At 37.8% G+C, this 23,858-nt stretch overlaps 1 protein-coding gene and 1 non-coding gene across 13 annotated transcripts in view; one reads left to right on the top strand and one right to left on the bottom strand.

Annotated features, from left to right (window-relative positions):
* Positions 1-23,858, bottom strand: part of DLG2 (discs large MAGUK scaffold protein 2) — a 2,060,086-nt gene that overhangs the window by 1,328,686 nt on the left and 707,542 nt on the right. The window lies entirely within an intron of this gene.
* LOC112866200 (U6 spliceosomal RNA) lies at positions 21,742-21,844 on the top strand. Its single transcript, XR_003224062.1, has one exon. It is a non-coding gene; the product is annotated as a U6 spliceosomal RNA (small nuclear RNA).

The raw sequence follows: 23,858 nt of genomic DNA on the forward strand, positions 1-23,858 counted from the left end.
GAGCCTACTGATCACCGCGTCACTCCTTCCCAGATCCTCCTCCATCCAACGTGTAAATCTTCTACAATAATCTCCAAATGGTCACAGAGTAGTGCACAAACATTTCTGATCCCCTGGACCTTGCTACCATTCTCCTGCCATGCTCTGTAATTAATTGTCATAAAATTTTTTATTTATTCTCAGCTAAAATCTGTCTTTCCCTAAGTTCTCATTCTTTTAAGGCCACTCAAAGTCATTCTAATCCTTCTTTCAAATAATAGTCTTCTCAATATTTAAAGAGCTGTCACATATTTCATCTTGTGAAATACGTACAACAATGTCAAGGAGAATGAGGGCTGCAAAAGGTCATGGCGCTTCTACATAGGGAAAGCTATTAGAAAACCATGACAGTTGAGTTTCATTTACTATGGAAGAGACAGAGATATGAGGAAACCAAATGAGGTACCCCTTAACCACCAGCTTCACTAATCTCCTTCCTATTAATGTAACCCAAATATCACCCTTGCCCAGCAGGTGGCCCTGAGATCTACCAGGTTGCTCAAGCTATAAACTACTTCTCTTACCTTTCACATACAATCCATCACCTATGTCCTAAGTATACCTTGAGTATATGCTCACTTGTGTTCATTTCTACTACTACTATCCTAGTCCAACCTACTATCCCCCTTTATCTAAGCTTATCTTTTCTCATAGTCACTCTACTTCTGCTTGCCTGTCTATACTTCAAGTTGAAAATCAGTTCACATTATACCCTTGCTTCAAACCCTTCAAAGGCTTTCTGCTGCTCTGAGGATGAAAACCAATGCCCCTAACACAGCCTCCAAGGCTGCACCTAGTCTTCTGGCCTCTGTCTTCTCTCAGCTTCCTTCTGCCCCTTCTCCACACTGACCTTTCTGCTGTTCTTCCTAGATAAGGAACAAAGAAAACTAATCTGAGAAAGAGACTAAAAAAAGAGCAGTCACGGGATAAGAGCAGAAACAGTTTAAAATATGTGTTGTCAAGAGAAGAGAGAATTTCTATAGGGGAGGAGTGTCAAGAAATTCAAATGCTGTAAGAAGGTCCAAGTCAGATAAGATTTGACATCTGTGGAGCCACTGGAACATTAATAAAAACATGTTTCTAGGCAAAATGTTACAAGCACAGGTTACAGTGAGGTGAGTTGTAAATTGGGGAAGAGCAAGGAAAGTAGAAAGGAGGTAAAAGCAGAGGCAAAGTCAAAATAGAAAATTTGTTTCGTTTTTTTTTTCCAATAGGAGACCCTATTAGAAAAGAAGAGATTAAAGAAATATGAAATAAGTTAACTGATTAAGCAAGAAATAAGAAGGTAAGATCAAGGCAACAGAAGATTATGCAAAACACTCCTTGATATATAGTAAGTCTTCAAGCAACAATTGAAACATAGGAAGAGGTTAAGATTGTCCTCATGCAATGGAAAACTACTAAGTTTTAAAGATAGAGGAGAAACCTAGGGAGTAGAGAAGTGATTATTACATCTCTAGTCTATCGTGTTCCACATGTTAAGAAAGCTACATACGAAACCTAGGCAAAAGTTTAAAATCTTTTAAGTGTATTTTCCACACTAAATCAGTATGCATTTACTATATTCTTCATATTTCACCCAGTCTCCATTACTAAAATTACTATTGCTTTGTTCTGTCTCCTCATCTACCTCATCTAAGGAATGATATTCCTTAGCATCTCAATATGAGTTAATCACACTCCAAGTAGAATGTGTTCTTTCACATTTCACTTTTTCTTAAAGGAAGAACCAAGACCTTTGATCCATTATTTGAACCTGTAGCTCAATGCTATTTCAAATCTAAAGTTTGCACCAGTAAATCAGGCTGTTATTCCCCTAATATTTGGAACGCATAGCTTAAGAAGATATTTTTAAAAATACATATATCCCTAAAGGCAAAATTTAGAAATAGCACTGAGGTTATGGTTGCCTAGAACAAAAAATATTGCTACTATTTTCAAAAAGGAAAATGTAATTCAGCTTCTAATAGGAAGACCTCTGGCCTAAAAGAGATAGAGGGTCTAGAAAGGTGACTGACTCTAATTTCTTTTTTTTTTTTTTCTAATTTCTATTGAAATAAGATGTTGTGGACTTGTTAGAACCCTCAGCTTCCTCAAAGAGATGAATTCAGAAATTTCCCAATTGTCTCAAGATACTTTATTGCTACTAATTGGTAATTTCCATGAAAGCAATGAATGTCTTTTCTTTTTAGAATCCAAAATTCTTGGCACATGACACGTTATCTTGTGAATTAATTAATGAGACAAAGGTCTTAAAGAAAAAGTACTATGAGGGTGCAGCTGGGTGGCTCAGTCAGTTAACTGTCTAACTTTGACTCAGGTCATGATCTCATTGTTTCTGATTTCAAGTCCCACAGTGGACTCTGTGCTGACCTCAGAGCCTGGAACCTATTTGAGATTCTTTGTCTCCCTTTCTCTCTGCCCCTCCCCTGCTCACACTCTGTCTCTCTCTCTCAAAACATTTAAAAAAATTATTTAAAAGAGTACTATCAGTTTTTTGTCCTTTACAAAAATATATTCTATGTTTTGAAATTACCATTTTGTCAAACGAAAGAAAAGAGGAGATGATGCAAATAATGTATGTCTGAATCACATTTCAGGCACTTACTATTTAGGTATATGACCTTGGGCAACACATTTAGGTTTTTGAACGTTTTTTTATACCTTAATTTACACATTTGTGAAACAGGTTAACACAACATACTTCAAGGATTATTAAACAGATTAAATATAATATCATACAAAGCACCTAGCAGAGTTCTTATAATATAGTAAGCATAAAATAAACATTTTTCCTACTTCATCCCCTTAAAGTAGCTTAAAATGTAATTCCTGCTCTCAAAAAACCCCAATACATTAGGAGGATATAAATATATGAAAGTATAACTGATAATTGATTAACACCATAATATAACTAATATATTAAAGTCCAAGTAATGTTAAAAGATAAAAGGAAAAGAATGTTAGATTACAATTAATCTGTAGAAGTAGCAGGTGGTAAGCTTCTACACTTAAATGTTTCTACAAGGTTGTATCAACTATGACACTTGTAGCAAAATACCTCCCATCTCTTCATTGTCCTCACTGTGTAACATCCATTGCTAATATTATCAGTCATTAACCAGCACAGTCAATGAGAAGTAGAGACATGGTTAAAAACAAAACAAAACACCCTACTTTTTCTTGAGATAAGTACAAAATGCTATATATGATTTAACACTTGGATCAAAAGTCAGTTCCTCTATGCAGCCTTCCTGACTTCTAGAGAATTTGTCTGTGTACTTCTCAGCCTTCCTGTCCCTCACATCACTACCACAAGTCATACATGTATTCTCAACACACTGGCAGCTCTTCAGCAGCAGAGACTAATTGTCTTAATCTTGGCATCTCCAGGCTGAATACAATGTTTCACACACAACTAAAAATCAATAAACATTTGTTGAGTGAGCCTGTCAACCTTCTTTGGAATCCTTTTATATTTATTTTCTTGACTCATCAGTTAGCATGAAACAGCACGCCTCCTGTTTTCTTAATTGTTTCACATGTGTTAATCATATCCTACAATGTTGTAAGCTCTTTCAAGTGTGGCCAACAATCTATGCGTCTTTGTTTCTGTCATTTCATCAACTCTACCCCCAACGGGGCCCTGCACAATAACCCAGGAAGCTCATTAGAAAGTAATTTTCTGAAGACTGAAGCAAGGACTTTATTTGTAGGTAGAATATATTTTATGCATATGGAGTAGAACTTCCTATTGTTCAAGGTGAAAATTTTATTATTTTTTAATGTTTGTTTTCTTTTAGAGAGAAGTAAAGAGAGAGAGAGAGGACATGTGCATACAAGCCGGGGAGGAGCAGGGAGAGAGAAGATCCAAGCCAGGCTCCACACTGTCAGCGCAGAGCCTGACACAGGGCTTGATTTCACCTACTGTGAGATCATGATCTGTGCTAAAATCAAGAGTCGGATGTTTAACAAACTGAGCCACCCAGGTGCCCCATGAAAATCTATTTTAATGGTACTTTCATTCACACCATTAATCACATTCCCCTCTACCCTGTCAGAAAGTCATCTCATATATGTACTGTACTTCTACTCTGACTGGTAAAGAAATTCATCTGATGAATAATGGTTATATAAAAGAATCATATAGGACATCTATGTTAGCAAGAACAGACCAAACTTCCTTCTCTTCATTTGTCAGCCCACTGGCAGCTTGGTATACAGTAGCTGATATCCTAGAATACTGTGTTTTAGCATCTAATCCAAAACACTTAACATGAAACACAACAGGCAAATGAGATGCAGAAAAGAGAATTACCCCCCAAAGCCAAATGGAGAATGGCTTAGCCAAGAAGGGAAGAGCTGAGGGAGATACAAATACAAGTAGAAAAGCATAAGCTGCAAGTCAGAAATAACATTCCATTATTTATTCATCCAATATATTTATACTGAACAACTACTGTGTGCCTTGTACTATGCTATGTGCTGGAGACAAAAAGTAAAATAGATGCAGCCCAGGTCTTTAGGGAGCTCATAGTTAATAAGAGACAAAATAATAAGAGACAAAAAGTAAACAAATTACCACAATTGAGTATGTGAAATACCACTAAATGATATTATAACAGGGTGAAACTTAGCATGTCTGACTCTATCTTGCTTCTATTTCCCTTGCTGCTGTGATCCATAGCTTAGAAACTTCTGATTAGCCCCCAACATAGGCATGTTAATCATGAAAAGAATTTTGCTTTACAGCTGAGATTTGCAAAAACTTTTTTGCCCCCAAACTAATTCATTTGAGGAGATAAGTATATACAGAAATGACTATGCTACATTAAGATTTACAAGAATGACATGACCTAATTCCTATATGCAAATATCAACTGACCAAGGACAAAGAAGTTATACAACTTTCCATGGATGTCTACCGACATCAGTCACCTTTTGACTCCAACACCCTCCTACCTCTGCTTTTTGTTAACATAAAAGAAGCTCAAATTCCATGCTGAAGGGAGATTGCTCTTTGGGACAATAGTCAGTCCACTGGCTCCTTAGTTTGCTGGCTTTCTGAATGAAGTCACTTTCCTTACCCTATCTTGTCTCTCGATTTCCTGATCTCTAGTGTAGTGAGCAGAACAAGCTTGGACTCACCATATTTGGTAGCAGCAAAGGAACAAAAAAAAAGTGAATGCCCTTCTCATGTTTGAAGGTCAGAGAACAATTTGTAAGGTGGTAATCTACCGAGAGCCAAAAAATATAAAGCCATAAAGTGGGTTGGTAAAGAGTGTCAGGTGAGGAAGGAGAAAGTAGACAGCCCAATCTTGAAAACGAGATAGTGTGTGAGATGTGCGTTTGTTCGAGAACCTGAGCAAAGTTGAGCATGGCTGGATTTACACCAGCTCTGTCGCTTCTGCTACCACTAAACCTATCAATTTTCTAGCACTTGAACACTTCACATTCATACTACTGGCACCTAGACAGGGTTTAGAAAATATTAGTTCCTTTCTCCCTCCTTCCTTCCCTTCCATGAGCACAGACAACACTACCTGGTGCCCCCACCCCTGCTTCCTATCCTTGCCTTCCCTAAGGAAGGCAATTCACCTCAGCCAATTCACATTAGCTCACGATTCACCTGACCATTTAAATAGTTCTACCTTTTTAATGTAGATCCTTTTATCACAGTTTAAAGCTGACCTTTAGTTTTTTAGGTCTGGCTGTTTATTGTGGCTGCAAGGGTTCACAATTCCATTTCTAAAAGCCTTCCATTTAATGGATTGTCCAATTTCATTCTTCTAATGCTTCTGACCCAGTGCCAGGTCTTGCCATTCAGACCTTTCCAAAGGCTACCTTGTCCATCTGAAATTCTCTATTTGAGGAAGTCTGACAATTTTCCTTCATAAATCTCTGGTATCTTCCTTTCTTCCTTCATAATGTCTCCTCAGCTAAGTGAGCATCTCAGGTGGACTTTTCTTTACCCTTTAACATACATTATTGTGTCCTAAAAACTGGATACCATCTCAATAGGCATAGTTGTGTGTTCAGTAATTCCATTATTTCTCTTATTCTTTAATCCCTACATTATTTTATTATTTCCTCATGAAACATGTATATTACATGTCTGCCAAGAACAAGGAATGATGTGATGCTAGTACCATGTGGGCTTCTATAAGCACTTCAAGGGGCTTAGATTCTGAAGAAAGAAATATAACAGGAGCATATAAGTTAATAAAATGAAAATAATGAAGTCAAAGGAAGATCAAGAATTATCAAAGTTTTAAGTATAGGGCATGGGACTTGTAGTACATTGAGAATCTAAGTTTAAAGGCAAGCTGTGTTGTTTTCTGAAGCCTTGAACTAGTTGCTGAACCTCTCTGGGTTATACCATATTTGAAATGGAATTCAACGTCATTACGTTTTTGTTTTTGTTTTTAATCTTTTTTGAGAAGGCTTCATTGAAGTAAAGCACATGAAGTTTCTTTATAAACTCTAATGTTTCAGGTAATTTTAAGGGAACTGGCCACTACCCAGAAAAGGGTACTCTCTCCAGGACAATGGAGAGCAATATACTGGACAGGGTAGTCACATCTACACAGGCCTACTGAAACTGATCAGTGCAGGCAGAAGTGTTTCAAAGTTGGAGTTCAATTCTTCCAGTCCACTCATTTGCTTTGATGATGTACACATTATTTTTTTAAGTTTATTTAGTTATTTTTTGGGGGGACGGGGGGGGAGAGAATGTAAAGCAGGCTCCACACCATCAGTGCAGAGCCCAATGTGGGGCTTGATCTCACAAACCATGAGATCATGACCTGAGCTAAAATCGAAAGTCGAATGCTTAACCTACTGAGCCACCCTGGCACCCGGATTTACACAGTATTCTTAAAACAGAATTTGAAAACCTTTAGAAGGGATATGTGCTTTCCAGCTTATCTGAACCCCCAGTTAATCCTTTTCTGACCAATGAAAAATTTACTACTGCTGCCAAATACTTGGTGAAGAAGCCTTGAGTCTACCGAACACATACACCAGAGCAGAATCGACTCTGTCCTCTCACTGACAGTATGAACAATCTGTACATGTGAGTATCCGTATTAGCCTGGATTTCTTCTTTCTGTAAATGTCCTTGATTTTATATAGTTTTACTATCTTCTCTGCACACTCTGCATCAATTATGTCTTTCTTTTTTCTTTACTATCTCTTTCCTTCTACTCTCCTAGCAACCATTGCCACCGTATTTGTACCCACTGTATTTTCTATAAATATGCTTTAGAAGTTCAATGGCTGTAGGTTATGAATTATAGGTTTTTCTCAACAATGTTTAAACCACTTCAAGTCTAAAAACATAGGTCTAATATACTGGGCTAGATTGTGGCAGGTGAAGATGTAATTACAGAGCATTATGGCAGGTGTGGTATCAGAGATTCAACTGATTGCTTTGGAGAGACAGAAAAGAGTCATTTGTTCTGCCTGAGAAGGTCAGAGAAAGCTGTACAGAGGAGGAAATAGTATTTGAGGTGGTCCATGAAGAGTGAGAAAAATTCCACAAATTACAAAGAAAGGACAGTGTTTTCAGATGGGGAGATAGTGTTAGTAATGGCATGGAGATGTGAAAATCCAATATATTGGAGAGTGAATTATTTATACACAGACATAATCTGCCAGGGCAGGTTAATAAATCACATTAGGACTACTCTAAGGGAAACCTGCCTAAAGTTCTGTACAAAGGACTTAGTAGAGAGTAGAGGTACCCAGCTTAAGACTCTGTCCATAACAAATACCTAACAGCCTAGTCTCTATCATTCCATGTGAGGCAGACACAGATAAGGCTTTATAGTCCAACAGGGATAACAACCAGCATGTCACCATGCTTAACTCTTGCCCCACTCATGGTACACAATACTAACCAATCAAGGCACTTACCTCTATGGACACAGCCTCAGAATCCTTCCCAATAGGGATTTCAGTAGGGCCCACTATCAATAGGTCTGAGTTGGAACTTGAAATGAGACCTATTTTCATCTCTGTTCTAGGATATACTAAGAGGGAGGAGTGACCCTAAAAGATATATTTATAACATAGAAATCATTTCACTATACCCATTTTGACATGCAGAGCTATGAATACCTATCTATCTTAGCCTATGTGAGTCAGTGATTCAGAGTAGCCTTCCTGGGAGAGAGAGTCTAGACACTCAATATTTGGAAGAAAATGGCAAATTTCTATCACTTCATATTCCGAATGTAGCCAGATAATCACATAATTAACTGTAGCTTTTCAAAAGTGATGAGCAGTTATCAATTTTAAATTAAGGAAATTGTAGCCTGTATTACTTAACAAAAGCATTCTAGAAATCCAATCAGTAAGTACAAGCTGCATAGAACAAAGCCACCAAATCAATTTACAAAGTTCCTGTAACATATATATAAATTAGCTATCAAAGCTAAAAATGCTTAGAAACAAAAATCCACTTTCACATATTGATTAAATTATTTTCTTTATAAGCATAAACAGTTTAGAGGGAAAAAAAGCTCAGGACTGATTGCTCAGACTCTCCAGGGTGAAGGAAACAAACACATTTTTAAAAATCCTCAGCTTCACAAGGTATCCTTTGCCAACCCCCTAAGGAGCAACCTTAGAGTCGACTACAGGCTGCAGCAGCTGCCTGCCCACTTTCTCAGCAGCAAAAAATATGCTAAGCAGTGATAAGCAACAGGGAAGAGGATCAAAAGGTTGAGGGAATGATTAAGCAAGATACTCTTCCTTCTAACTATTAGTTTTCCGTAGAGGTCGTGAATGATGGAAGCCTGGGGATCTCCAATTTCAATCAATTACATGTGAAACCCATCTATTCTGTGCTCCTTCTTTGGGAGGACCCATTGCTTTAGTCTTCTGGGTACACTGACAACAGGAAAACCATTAAATTAAAGGCAGATTGCTTCCAGAACCTGAGCCTGACCAAGTACATTTCTGTCCCTTCCAAACCATTCACAACAAATAAAAGCCCAGGAGCCCATGGAAGGAGACCAAGATAAGATCAGGAAGATTCTCAATCTGTTATGAAAGGGGAAGCTTGGAGTAAGACCTCACCTGGAAGTTATGATTGGTATGAGCAAGATTACACTGAGGGAAGGTGACTGACTTTCATCATAGAATCTAAGCCCCAGGAGGTGTGAGACATGGAAGGGAAATGGCTCTCATTCTACAAACACTAGTTTGGAGTCTTGTCTTGCTACTTCCTAGCTGTATGAGCCTGAAGACATTATTCAACTTCACTGAACCACACTGTTCTCATCTCAGTGAGTCAAATCTGTTTCTTGTCCTGTTTATTTATAGGGTAGTGATGAAGAAATAGTTGGAGGATTATGATAATTGAAAATAAAATTTATCCCATACTGTTTCATTTAATCTTTATTACTATCTTGTGAAGTAGTAGTTATTATACTTTTTTGTTGGGTGAAGAAATGGGACCAGAGAGGGCAAGTGATGTGTCCAGTGTGACCCAGCTGATAAGATCAACAGAGTCCAAGTCTTTATTCAAAAATTAATTGTTCTGGAGCACCTGGGTGGCTCAGTCAGTTGAGCTCCCAACTTCAGCTCAGGTAATGATCTCGCATTCCATGGGTTTGAGCCCCACATCCGGCTCTGTGCTGACAGCTCAGAGCCTGGAGCCTGCTTCTGTGTCTCATCTCTGTCTGCCCCTCCCCCACTTGTGCGCTCCATCTCTCTCAAAAGTAAATATAAACATAAAAAAATATTTTAAAAAAATGTTCTTTTAATTGCACTCTATCAGCCTCTTCAGGTTATGAAGTTCTTAAACTCGTGGGCTGAGCTCCCCTGGTAACCCTAAGTACCTAATAAATTTCTTACATAGTAGGTAGTCAGTAAAGATTTGATAAATAAATGAAAAATGTTTTAAGTATGGAAAATGATTGAGCTCAACCTACCTAAATAAACAGTGATTTGGTGCATCCTATTGTCAGACACCTTTTTTCCTAATTCAAAGATAAATAATATTTACTTCCTGGCCTTAAGGGAGTCACAGTAATGAACACATATAGAAACAAAATCCAACTCCCACCATATTCCACTTTTAGTTGTCTTCTGCAGTTTCACACAATACATGGACTCCGTTTTGAATGCATGCTGGATGGAAGTGTCTACAGTGACTTCTCTGCTGGTCTTTGATGCTTAGCCAGAATCGGGAGTATGGACTCCTTTAGCTTGCAGAGTGTGAGCCATGGTGAGCCGAAAGAGCAGTTTTCACTTACTGCTTTAGAACTGTTAGGTAAGTAATGCTTCAGTCCCAAGGTTCAAATTTCAGAAGGTATGTGGAACCAAATATTTGCCATGCTTTTAAAGCCAGATTTTCTTTATGGTTTACCTTTGTTACATAAGGTTAAACATCACTACATTATTCAAGAAGGGATTTGACCAGAGTCAAGATTTCTAGAGGACTCAAAATTCAGGGAATTAGAGAAATCTCTAATTCTAATTCTAGACAAGCAAAAGTAGTGATGTTACTACTTAATGCAAAAAGAGGTATGTGCCTTTGGTATCAACACAGACAGCAAGGAGACTCTGGTGTTGACATATCTTTAGAATGCAAACGCATCAAGAGTCAGGGAGTAAATGCAGAAAAAGTTGTGAGTGCCTGTCCAATTAATGATTATGTAAGAGAGGTACGTGGCCATCACAGTCACTGAAGATTTGCTAGACTTACAGAGAAGGCATGTCTTATTAGGTCTCCTCCTGATCTAGACAGGATATCCAATAAGGCTATCAAATCTCTTGTTCAAATTCCAGGCTCACCAAGCAATTTGTAGAAATAGAAAAATATTTTAAGTAAGTAAGCCTTTTTAAACGTATGTATTTTCTTATTTCCCTTGGCCTTTGCTCCATTTAGTCAAGCCATTCTGCATCCATTGCCTCAAGTAAGGGATGACACCAAAACAAACAAAAAAGGATTCATTTTTTGGCTTTGAGTTTTAAAAGTCTCTCTTAGCTGGAGAAACAGAAAGGACTCCCTGTAGACTTGGCAAGGGGTGGGCAGGGCACAGGATGAGAAATGCCAAAGCTGTACACCTCCATGACTAAAAGTCCCCTAGGCTAGGAGGAGGAAGACCTCGGAGAGGAATTAAGGACTGTGTCAAAGTTGCAGACACTTGACAAAGAAAGGATTTCTTAGGCTCAGAGGAGATACCAACCTCCCACACAGACTTGTATGATTCATTTACATAAGGGATCTGTAGCTCAGGGAGGTGGCCAACATCTCAGAAAAAAATGACTGCAAAGCTTATTTACTAGCAAAGTGCCTGGCATACAGTGGAAGCCAATGATCACTAACTTAGTAGGTTCATATCTGGAAATACTATGAGCTTTCAAATTCTATATTTGGGTACCAGCCCTGAAGACAGTGGCTGAAGGAAGGTGCCAAGCCAGCATTTGGTTAATTCCGCTAAATGATGCTCCCCAAGAAACTTTACATATCTAAGGGAAATCAACTAACAGCAGGGAAGAACCAAGTCACCCTTGTAAGTTTCCACTTTCTTACTTGTTACAGCTGCTGTGAGAGGACAGTTTCTCTGCTTCTGGTATCTCTCTAACCTATCCACAGTGCATGCTGTACAGAACTGAACATACAAGTAATGAGTATCATTCTTATCTCTCTTCCAGGATTCATGGGCTAGAAATAGCCATTAGGCAGTGGCTAGTGAGTAGCCTGTAGTGCCCACAGTGCTGCCTCCTGCTCAGTAAGAGGCTTGCCCTAATTTGAGGATTTTAGATACAGTGAGCAGCACCTAACAAATAGCTGGATATGATGGCTGAGGCTTTTAGTGCCTTCAAGTGTCACAGGCAAGTTGACAAGGTTGAGTTAAGATAGTTCTGTTCATTGCCATTTCTGAAATCAGTGTGGCTCTGGAAAACTGAGAACTTGAAACTTACGTAATCCAAATGGGGGAAAATAAACCTCCTCCTTCCTCAATTTGGAATAATGCTTCTATAGAATCTATAACTGTGGCACATTTTATGAATCTGACATACCAAACCAAAAACATGCATAAAATAGGCTACATAACTCAAAATACACATTAAAAGGTCTTCATAAAGTTGAAGCTAGGAGAAATCCTGAAATATATCATTTTGTTTAATGAATTTCCCCATTCATTTCTTCTAGACTACACTCTCTGAAGGGAGTGACTGTGTATTTTGAACTTTTGAACTCCAGAGCCCAGTACGTTTGGCATGCTAGATGCCAAATATGTACTCCAGTCAGTGTTTGGTTATAAACCTAAGTAAGCAGACACTAATTTGTGTACTTTGTGAACTTGAATTGGTTTTTCCTAAAGCAGAGTACTAAGAGTATTTTGGAACACTCCCTTTAGTTTGGTAGAAAATGAATTTCTGGGAAAATGCCAGTGGAGATACACAGTTCTAGATCAGGATATTAAAAGAGAATCATACGTATACTCAATCAGAACACCGAGATGTGACAACACACAGCATTTCCACTACACTCATATGGTCCATCACTTTTGGGGAAAAAATGTGGTATAAGCATGAGCACAAAGATGGAATTACTCAATTCCACTGGAGAATGGGGTCTTAACAAATCCTTCATGAAGGTGACCATGAAGTGATTTTTTTTTTTTTAATTCAAGTTAGTTAACATACAATGTAGTCTTGGTTTCAGGAGTAGAACCTAGTGATTCATCTCTTATATATGATACACAGTGCTCATCCCAAAAAGTGCCCTCCTTAGTCACCCATTTAACCCATCTCACACACACACTACCCCTCCAGCAACACAGTTTTTTCTCTGCATTTAAGTCTCTTATGGTTTGCCTCCCTCTGTGTTTTTGTCTGATTTTTCCTTCCCTTCCCTTATGTTCATCTGTTGTGTTTCTTAAATTCCACATGAATGAAAACATGGTATTTGTCTTTCTCTGAATTATTTCACTTAGCATAATACACTCTAGTTCCATCCGTGTTCTTGTAAATGATAAAACTTTATTCTTTTTTGTCACTGAGTAGTGTGAAGTGATTCTGGAAGATAAGAAGGTGTTCATCAGCAGTGAGGGAAAGGCAGGACAGCACTACAAGCTAAGGCAGCCAATGGATGCACAGTGGTGTGGAAACATGAAACAGCCTCAGGTATTTGAGGATATACAGAGTTGAGAATACTAGAGTTTTAGGTTCAGTGAGTATTGAGGAAAAGTCTGCAGTGGTGTAAACCAAGAGACCAAAACTTGTAGGATTCCATATGACAAATTAAGGACTTAAAGGTATGAACAATGGAAAGTAATTGAAGTTTGGGGAGACAGTGCAGGAGAATCTCATGATGAGATCTAGGTTTCAGGAAAATCACGTCCATCAATCGAGAGGATAGACTGCAATCCTGGAGGTGGAAAGAATCAAACTTATTCTCGTGGTATTCCACATGAGATGCTGTGAGTGTAAACTAAGGCGATAGGGAAGGGAAAGGAGAGAAGAGAATGGACAGTTTCAAATTCCTTAATTAAGCAAGTAGAAAATATGGGTCTTCAGTGTGAGAAATGAGGAGCAGGAGTTGGCTAGGAAGGTTTCATGTTTATTGCTTTGGGTAATTTAAGACACAAAAGTGCAATCTACAGAGCTGGAAAATACAGGAAATAGAGCCCATTTTGATGCACGTATATTCAGGTCAGTTGTATACATGCTAAGTTTGGGATACATACATGCCCCCAAGGTGGATACATAAATTTTGAGTCATTAAATACATCATTTTAAGCAAAATTTGAGTGAATTACACCACCCAAGGAGAATGGATGGGGTGTATCAAGACCTGGGAACAGCAATGTTTTAGGGGTAGATGGGAGAAGAGGAGCCTCTGAAGCATCGTGAGAACAGTTAGAGACCAGAGACAAAAAGAGAAAAATCTCTTCCTCTCATTTTCTGCCTCACAAGATCTTGCTCTTTTACAAGTTTTAAAAAATGACCTAGAGAAAGAAAAACTAATATATTACAACTACCTTTCTGAATATGCCTTTTATGGTTGCTTTCCCCCTTAGATTAATAAGTTATGAGAAAATGACAGAAGAATGGCTTTTTTTTGTTTGGCGGGGGAACACCTGGGTGGCTCAGTTGCTTAAGCGTCCAACTTGCGCTCATGTCATGCTCTCATGGTTCGTGAGTTCAAGGCCTGCGGAGCTCACTTTGCATCCCTTGTCTCCCCACCCCGCTGCTCGCTTGCGCTTGCTTGCTCTTTCTCTGTCTCTCTGCCCTTCTGCCCCTCAAAAATAAATATTTAACAAAAAATGCTTTAAAATTTTCTTTTCTTTAAGAGAAAAATTTGAGTATCATTTCCATTTGGTCACTTCTGAATCACTCCCCAAGAAATTCCCAATGACTGCTGACAATAATGAAGTGAAATGCCAAATAGGTAGATGGATGGTTATATGTGTATCTCTGTGCCTATTTACATATGGTTATCACCATGTACATATAATACACACACACTCTCTGTCTTTCTCTCTCACTTTATTATAGTAACTCACTTGACCCCTCCTACTTGTAATGTGACAAAGTACAAATGTAATAAGCATAAGGACCCTTATCCTTCAGGAGAAAACATCGCCCTCACAGAAGAGCCTATTACACCTTCCAGACAGGAGTTAAGAACAATAACAACAACAACAACAACAACAACAACAACATCAGGAGGTAAACCAATAGTAATTTAGTATCTATTATTTGGAATAACTGTTCTAGTTTCATTTTATTCATTATTTCATTTAATCATCATCTTGAAAAACGTACTGGCATTGGATACACCAAGGATTCAGTTGACAAGTGGGAAACAGTTTTGTGAGGATGACAGCTTTAATACCCCCCATTTCAGACCTGTTTCTTCATACTGTCCTCTCCTCTCAATCACTCAGTTGAACAACAGTCACCCAATGCTGAAACTTAACCATATGTTTCCAACAGTGGCTGCAAATCCAATTCCCCATGAGACTTTTCAAAGTTAATCAAACCCTTCTCTAGACTTCCTATATAAGAATCTCAGGTGGGTTCCTTGATTCTTGTTTTTCTAAAGCACCACAAGTGATTTGGATACTGAATCAGTATCCGAAGTGATACTGATTGGATACTGATTTCCATAGTGATTGGTAATCACGATGATATTCTCAGGAGCTCGAGAAAGTATCTGCCAGGGTGATCTGGAGAGTTATTAAAAATATAGTGGCTGAAGACCCTCACACCCCATTACCCAGATTCTGGGACTTCAGGGACCCCTACCTATAACAAAGGTTTTTTTGGTGCTCACACCTCTAAGAAGCGGAGTTTAAAGAAACCGTGTGATAACTGCTAAATAACCAAGCAGTGAAAGCAGTTATTAAATAGAAATGAAATTAGAATCTCCAAGAGATATATGTGCCCCATGTTCAGTGCAGCATTATTCACAATAGCCAACATACAGAAAAAACCTAAATGTCCATCAACAGATGAGTATATACAGAAAATGTGGTATATGCATACAATTAAATATTATTCAGTCTTTAAAAAGGAAATTCAGTCATATGCACTAACATGAATAAACCTGGAAGGTATTATGCTAAGCAAAGTAAGCCAGTAACAAAAAGACATATACTATATATGGTAACATATTAGGTATCTGAGATAGTCAAACTCATAGAAGCAGAATGGTGGTTGCCACCGGGCTGGGGAAGGGGGATGTGGGAAGTTGTTGCTCAATGGGTACAAAGTTTCAATCATGAAACATGAGGAAGTTCTAGAGACCCTGTATAACATAGTGCCTATAGTCAAGAATATGGTATCATGTACTTTAAAATATGTTAAAAGGCTAGATATCATGTTAAGTATTCTTACCATTAAAATACACACCCATACAAGAACACAAGGACATTTTGGGAAGTGATAGATATGTTTAATACCTTGATTATGGGGATATTATATGTATATGTCCATACTCATCAAAATGTACACATTAAATACATGCAATCTTTATATATCAGCTATACATCTATAAAGCTTAAAGAAATTAAAAACATGGTATTTTAAAAGTAAACTGAAAGCAATTATGATTGAGTTTAAACATTCTTCCAATTTGACAATAAATTTCATATATTAAAAAAAATAAATAAACAAACATTCTTGGTGGGGTAAATTTGTTAGATCCATATCATCCAAACCTAGTTATAGAACTATGTATTTCCAATTATTTGGATCTAATTTCTACTCAACTAATGTAGTATTTTAAGTTTTCACTCAAAGGCTTTTAACCCATATTTCTCTGAAGGCATACTTTTCTTTATCAATACTCTTGAATCTGTAGCTGTGTGCCTGTCCTGATCATGTATTGAAATATGCTTTGTGCTGAGAAATACTGCTTCTGATGCATCCTTCTTTGCAAAAGAATTCATTGCCTCACAAACTATCAGCAATACACTAGGTATACGTTAGACACTGTTCTAGGCAGCATTACCACTAGGAAAAACAGGACAGAGTCCTTGCCCTTGAGTATCTTGCAGGTAGCTTGGGAGACAGTCACGTAAACAGACCAACACATCAATGTAGTCAATGCTACAATGGAGTCATGCACATCATGCTATCACAGCAAGGTGGGAGCAGTACCTAGTTCCACCTAGGGAAGTTGGCACTGATTTCATGAAAGAGCTAATATTTAGGATGTGTTTTGAAGGCTGAGTTGGATTACATTTACTTCCTTCTAATTTACATTGCTTTTTAGTTGTAATACACCTGAATTTCAAATAGAAGTACAGAATGCACAATGTCACATTTTTTAATTTAATTTTTAGAGAGATAGAGAGCGAGCGTGCACAAGCTGGGGAGGGGCAGAGAGAGGGAGACACAGAATCTGAAGGAGGCTCCAGATTCTTATCTGTCAGCACAAAGTCTGACGTGGGGCTCAAACTCTCAAACCGTGAGATCACAACCTGAGCTGAAGTCTGACGCTTAACTGACTGAGCCACCCAGGTGCCCCAATCTCACTTAAAAAAAAAAGTCTTAATTCTCTTTACAGGTTCATAGGTAGTTTCCATCATATCAGTGATCTAACTTAAGCTAACAAATGATTACCCTTCTCATCTGAGCAAAAATAGGTGTCTAACTGAAGAGACTGATAAGCAGCTGTGATATATAGATGGCATTATTATGTGGGAAAATTGAGACCTTCAGTAAAGCACCAAGAGGAAAAGGCATGATGTAACTTTTGCTTCTTGAATTAAATCCTGTCTAATTGGCACTTGTAGAAATATGAAGTTGTTAGACCTATTTTGCCATGATAAACAGAATAACATCTCCTTTCCTTCTCTGCAGAGATGTTCATGTACTAATCCCCAAACTTTTGAATAGGTTAAAATACATGGCAAAGGGCCTCTTTGCAGATGGAATTCAGTTAAGGACTTTGAGGTAGGAAGATTACCATTATCTTGGATTATCCAGGTAAACAACAGAATGCCAAAAGTCCTTATTAAGAGGGAGACAAAAGGGCCAGGATCAGAAAGGGGTAGATGATGATGGAAGGAGAAGACAAAATGGTACATTTTGAAGGTGGAGGCAGTGGCCACAAGCCCAGGAATGCATGCATCCTCGGGAAGATGAACACAGATTCTCTCCTGGAGACTCCACAATGAATCCAACACTGCTGACACCTTGATTTTTATACCTGTAAGTCTTGTTTCGGATTTCCGATATGAGGAAATTTAAGGTAATATGTTTGTGTTCCTTTAAACCACTAAGTTTGTGGTAATTCATTACAGCAACATTAATAAACTAAGATATATATATCAAAGCCTTGACAGGACAACTTAAGTTGAGCTCTAAGTATGGAGAGTAATTAATCCTTCCTCAGTTGTAACATTTCTATATGAGAGGTCAAAGATTTCCTAAAGAGAATTGGAGAAAGGATAACTCACTCTCGGTCAGAAATTTTGTCATCTTCAGTCAAGCTATAGCATCCCTGCTATTTTCCATAAATTTTCCAAAGGTATGTTGAGGTCCATTGAACAACACCTGGACTTTGGGCTCCTTAACCATCTTTCTAAAAAGAACAATTTTAACAGTGTTAAGAATTAGTTAACTGGGCCTCATTTTAGTAAACTTATCAGATAAACTCACAAGCAAGGGATGGCCAATGGTATAATGATAGTCCACAAAACATGGAGCTGGATATTATCATTACCTGAATACCAAAGATACCACCCTTCACCTTAATGACCTTATACATAAAGGTCAAAGAAAGTGTCAAAGCAGAAATAAAAACCTGGAGGTAAAACCCTAGAGAAAACTAAACCCTGGCATCTTCTGTCATTTTTCCTAGCAACAAGAGCCCTGATGAAGATTTTTGGTTTCAATAACCCAACCCCCACTGCCAGGTTTCTTAGTCTGTTTGCTAAAATTATTGTTGTGGCATCAAACAGATGAAACCATCTATGAAAACAAATTACTCTAGGAAGGGATACCTTTTTGTGATGAGGTTTTATTTAAAAAAAATTTAGACCAAGATAGAAGTCTTATCTTTTATAAGGAAGAACACTAATGGTATGTTTCATACAAATGTCATTTAACATTGTTTTTTTATATGTCAGACACTGTGTTGGGGACTGGAAATAGAACAGTGTTGAGAAATAAAACCTGTCTCTGGCCTCACCAAGCTTAAAATTCAACAGAGAAGACAAAGACAAAAGTACAAAGACGCTGAGAATGTATAAAAGGGAACCCTAACTAGTTTGTGGCTACTCAAGTGTATTAGCTCAGGCTGCCAAAACTAAATAATATAGAATAGGTGGCTTACACAATAGGAATTTATTTTTTCACAATTCTGTAGGCTGCAAGTTGAAGATCAGGGTGTCAGTAGGATTGGTTTCTGGGTAATTTCTCGCTGCCTGACTTGTAGACAGCTGCCTTCTTGCTGTGTCTTCACATGGCAGAGAGAGAAACAGATACAGAGAGGGAGATGGGCAGAGAAACAGAACACTCTCTGCTCTCTTATATAGGACTTAACTCCATCATGAGGGCCTTATTCTTATAATCTTATCTAGACATAATTACCTCTCAAAGGCCCGGTCTCTAACTACCATCACACTGGGTGTTAGGGCTTCAACAAATGGATTTTAGGGGGACACAATTCAATCCATAGCATCAAGGATGTCCTCATTTGAAGCTGTCTGAATTAAGGTGACAACAGAATAGAAGTATAAAATCCTTAGAGTATTCCAAATAAAGGAAGAAGCATGTACAGATTCTAATATGGGAAGGAACTTGATACATTTAGGGAACCAAAAAGGAAGAGCAGTGAGGCTGTAATACAGGGAAAGAAACAAAGACTGGTATGAGACAAGGCTGGCAAGAGGTGATTGCCCACAATTTTTTGTGGCTCTCATTAAAATAATATGCAGATCTTTAAGCAATGAAATGCTATCAACAAATTTTAAGCAGGGACAAATTTAATAGGATCTGTCTCTCATTAATCTCACTGTGGCTTCTATTTGCAATATGGATTGGCATGGGAAAAGAATGATACGGTGAGACCAGTTAGCTGTTCGTGTGAAAGATGATCATAATGGCTTGAATTATGCTGATAGCAGAGATGGAGCAAAAGGATACATTCAGAAATATTTAGGAGGTCAGCTTACCCTATATGTGAAAGGTAATGAGAGAGAATGAAGAAAAATCAGGGTATCTGGCTTGACCAAATGTCAAAGGAGGGGGAGGAACAATCCCTGGCATGGACGAAGTACAGGGTATATTCTAGAGATGGAGAACACTAGAAAAGAAGTAGATTTATCAAGCAGCAAATAATAGAATGAGTTTTACATTTTTTGGTTTGATACTCCTATAAGGCATCAAAGTGAAGTTGCTGACAACTGGATTTATAGGTGAGCAGTTTCAAATTGAGGTTTTGGTAGAAAATGTAAATTTGGGGTAGTTAATAAACAATAACTGATATAATGGAAGTAAGATCACCTTGGGAAAGAATATAGAGGAAGAGTGCTGAGGACATCACTTCGAAGGAAAATATAGCACATGATCAAATGGAACACAAAGGACTCTAGGGCTTTGAACCCAATGTGAATACTTTAGCTTGTCGATGGGGAGGGTAATGCCACTAATAAGTTTTTTTAACATCATGCCTTTCTTTCTCTTACCAAGCAGCCCCATGTTACCTTCAATTCTCTAATTCTTTGTCCTTTTGTGTGTGTGTGTGTGTGTGTGTGTGTGTGTGTGCGTGCGCGCGCCATTATTGCCTATCATCATCAGTCAGGTATGCAGTATCTGCCTCCTTTCATCTTGTTCAGTGAAAGCAAAAGTTGTAATTCCCTCTCCTTTCCACTTGCAATTCACCAGTTCTTCTTGACATTTTCCAAAAGTCCACCTTCCAAATAAAGTTCCTGATCATTAGAGAAGCAACTTACCCAAGAATACATAGCTAATATAAGTAGCTCTCTGTAACAAGCTACCAGCTCATTATGTAGCCTAATAAATAAAATCTATCCAGTCATCATGGAAACCAAAACTCATTTCTAAAGGGAAAAATCTAACAAATGAACTCGGTAAATATTTTCTGTAATGAATTGGATGTAGACCCTGGAAATTGTTTCTCCACTGACTTCCTAACTGTTGAAGGTTGGGTTCACCATGCCAAAGCCTGCTTATTTTTCCCCTCAATAACACAGCAATGACTAGAATGCCAGGTCATCTAGAGACTAGAGAAACCTCAGTGTATAGATTTGAGGCTAGATCGCGTTTGTAAAATAGGAATTGCTAGCTCTTCTCCAGTCAGCATGAATATGAAGCTTCCCACAAGTAAGAGTAAACTCTCCACAAAACTACAGTTGTGAAATGGTTGTGCTCCTTTGGACTGTGTATCTCCTTTCTCTAGCTTCTTAGCAGAGGCTTCTCTGCACCTCTCAGTCACCACCAAAGTGACTATTAGTCAACCAACAAAGATAGTCATGTGCCATTAGCAAAGACACATTACTCCTTTAACCTACTGCTTAACAGACAGCATGAGATGTCTAGCTCAATTGGATGCTTAAAAATAACCAAATATTGGGGCGCTTGGGTGGCTCAGGCAGTTAAGCATCAGATTCTTGATTTCGGCTCAGGTCATGATCTCGCGGTTCATGAATTTGAGCCCCGAATCAGCTCTACACTCACAGTGTGAAGCCTGTTTGGTATTCTCTCTCTCCCTGTCTGTCCCTCCCCTGCTCATGCTGTTTCTCTCTCTCTCTCAAAATAAATTACCTTAAAAAAAAAATCACCAAGTATTTACTGATTGCCAAAACAAAAAAAGAAAACAACCCAAGGAAATACATGACACTTTGGACTATTAAGAAGCATAAACTAACTCTTGATTTCTAGAAAATAGTAACTTACTGATGGCTCAAGACAATTATCCATCACAAGACAATAGGTTAGAAGGCCAATTAAGCTTATGCATTTAAGATAGGGTGGTTAGTGAGAGCTCTTGGAGAAGTGATTTCATGTGTGGTATTTGTGTTCTAATGACTAAGATGTCAAGAGGCAGGGTGAAGGGAGAGATATAGGTCAATCTGATTAGTTAAGGACAATGTGCTTTTGCAATTATGGATAGCAGGAACTAGGTATGTGTGTTTGAAGCAAAAGTATTGGGTTATAGGGCTGGAGGTTCAATTGTCAGTATCATTTATTGACAATCCTGTGCTCACTTCAGCAGCACATATACTAAAGTTGGAATGATACAGAGAATATCAGCATGGCCCCTATGGAAGAATAGCACACCAATTATTTACTGACAATCTCTACAATACCATAGCCATGCTTTTTGAACATATTTTGTATGTTACCCACCAAAAATATGGGGCAACTACTGCCCATTTATTACAAAGTATTAATTTCAGAATACATTTTGGTTCAAATACAAATAGGTTCAAAATATATTTCAATACATTTCAATCCAAGCATGAATGATATAAAGCTCCTTCTAATCCCATCTTTCCTGTAGCAGTGAATTCCGGTACTCAAATGGGGAGAAAAAAGTCTAGCATAATTTATACTAACAGATGTTTCTAGAAAAAATCCACATCAGTGAAAGCCTAGGAAAATAACCAACTTCAAAAGCTTTTAACAAGCAAGCTGAAAATAAGAAAAATACTATGAAGTGATTTTTTTTAAAGAACAATCATACTATGAATCACTTGGGACAAAGATAATACAGTAGTCATAGTAGATGAAAATGAATGGAGAGGAAACAGCTCACCAGAGAGAAAGCAAGTACTTACTAGAGGAAAGACATCACTATAAAGCTGCACAGAGAACCCCAAGCCTGACTAAGAAATAAGCAGGAAAAAGTAAGCAGAAGGCAGAAATGGTTCACCCCTGCTTCTAAGACAAAAACAGACTCCAGTGGAACAGAGAGGTCACTCAAAGCATCAAACACTTCCAACTGGGAATACCTATTGAAACAAGCAGACAGTAAAGTGCCCAGCCATCCTGGTGACTTATTTCAGAACACTTCTTCCTATGTCAGTCTGTCATCTGCCCAGCAAATTAAAGGACACATGAGTAATTTTAGGGCCACAAACAACCTCAGACATGGTTGCTTTATCCTGAATTTTTGGAAAGGTGTATTTCCACCATTCCAGTTTTCATAAATGTAACATTATTAAAGTTTAAGTGTGTTGCCTTGCAGACATTTATCATAAATTACGATTTATTAAATGGTATAATATAGACCCTGTTTTCTATGTAATTTCTATGTATTTCTATGTAATAAGAACTCTACGACATCCCTTTATTTCAAAGCAAACTATCTAAGAAACTGAGGTCATGGGCATAGTTAAATGTTTTAGCCCTTTTCCCACAATACCCAAGAGTGTTCAGAATGCTTGATACTTTGGCATTAGTTGACTCTGAGGAGAGTACACATGAAAATTTAGTTTGGCCCAAATTCTTCCAATAATCTCTATCTCTAGACTTGCAGTATGAAATAAGAAAATGAACCATTAACTTATTCATCTCTTCAATAAGCATTTATTGAGCACCTACTATTAGGCAAGGCCCATTTCTAGACACTAGAGATAGAGATAAAAATCTAATGGAGCTTACATTTGGTGGGCCAGATGTAATTATAAATAACAGTATGAGGAATGTGAGAACACATCAAAAAATAAAACTGCAGCATATTGCAACCAACTGAAGTATATAATTTGCCATCATATCTTCAAACTATCCTAGGAGTGTTAGGGCTTAAGTAAGTTGGGGACAACAAAAATTAGAAAGTCCCTGCTGATCAGACCTGGAGAATGTGCCAGATGTGACCTTTGCCTTGACATTTGCAAAGTTTCCTATTATCTTATCCTGACAATAGGTTAAGAGTCTTGGTTTTGAAAACATTCCAAGATGTAACTTTAAAAACTCAAATAAAATAACTTGTTATTCACTCCCAAGACTTTTAGCACTTCATTTTAAAAAATCCAATGAAGAGATTAAAAGGAAATAGTTCAATTTTTCTTTCCCAGAAATTGCTATGCCAAATCATTTCTGGAGATAATTACAGACATGATTTCAGATATTTGGCATGACACATTGTTTCAGTAAAAATCTAGATAATAGGGTATAATAATGATAGGTTTGCAATAGTTTTAAGTCAGATTTGCTTATATCATAACCTTCTAATTAATTTTTTGAAATATTGATCTGGAACTCTATTAAAGTAGATATAAACCTTACCAAAAACCTTATTTTTATGAAATGGATAAAAATTTAGGGTTTTTTGGTTTATCTTTTTAACCTAAAATGAAATAAGACTTTCCACA

Source organism: Puma concolor, chromosome D1, assembly GCF_028749965.1.
Source record: "Puma concolor isolate L17-30 chromosome D1, mPumCon1.1.hap2, whole genome shotgun sequence".
In the NCBI taxonomy this organism is placed as follows: domain Eukaryota; kingdom Metazoa; phylum Chordata; class Mammalia; order Carnivora; family Felidae; genus Puma; species Puma concolor.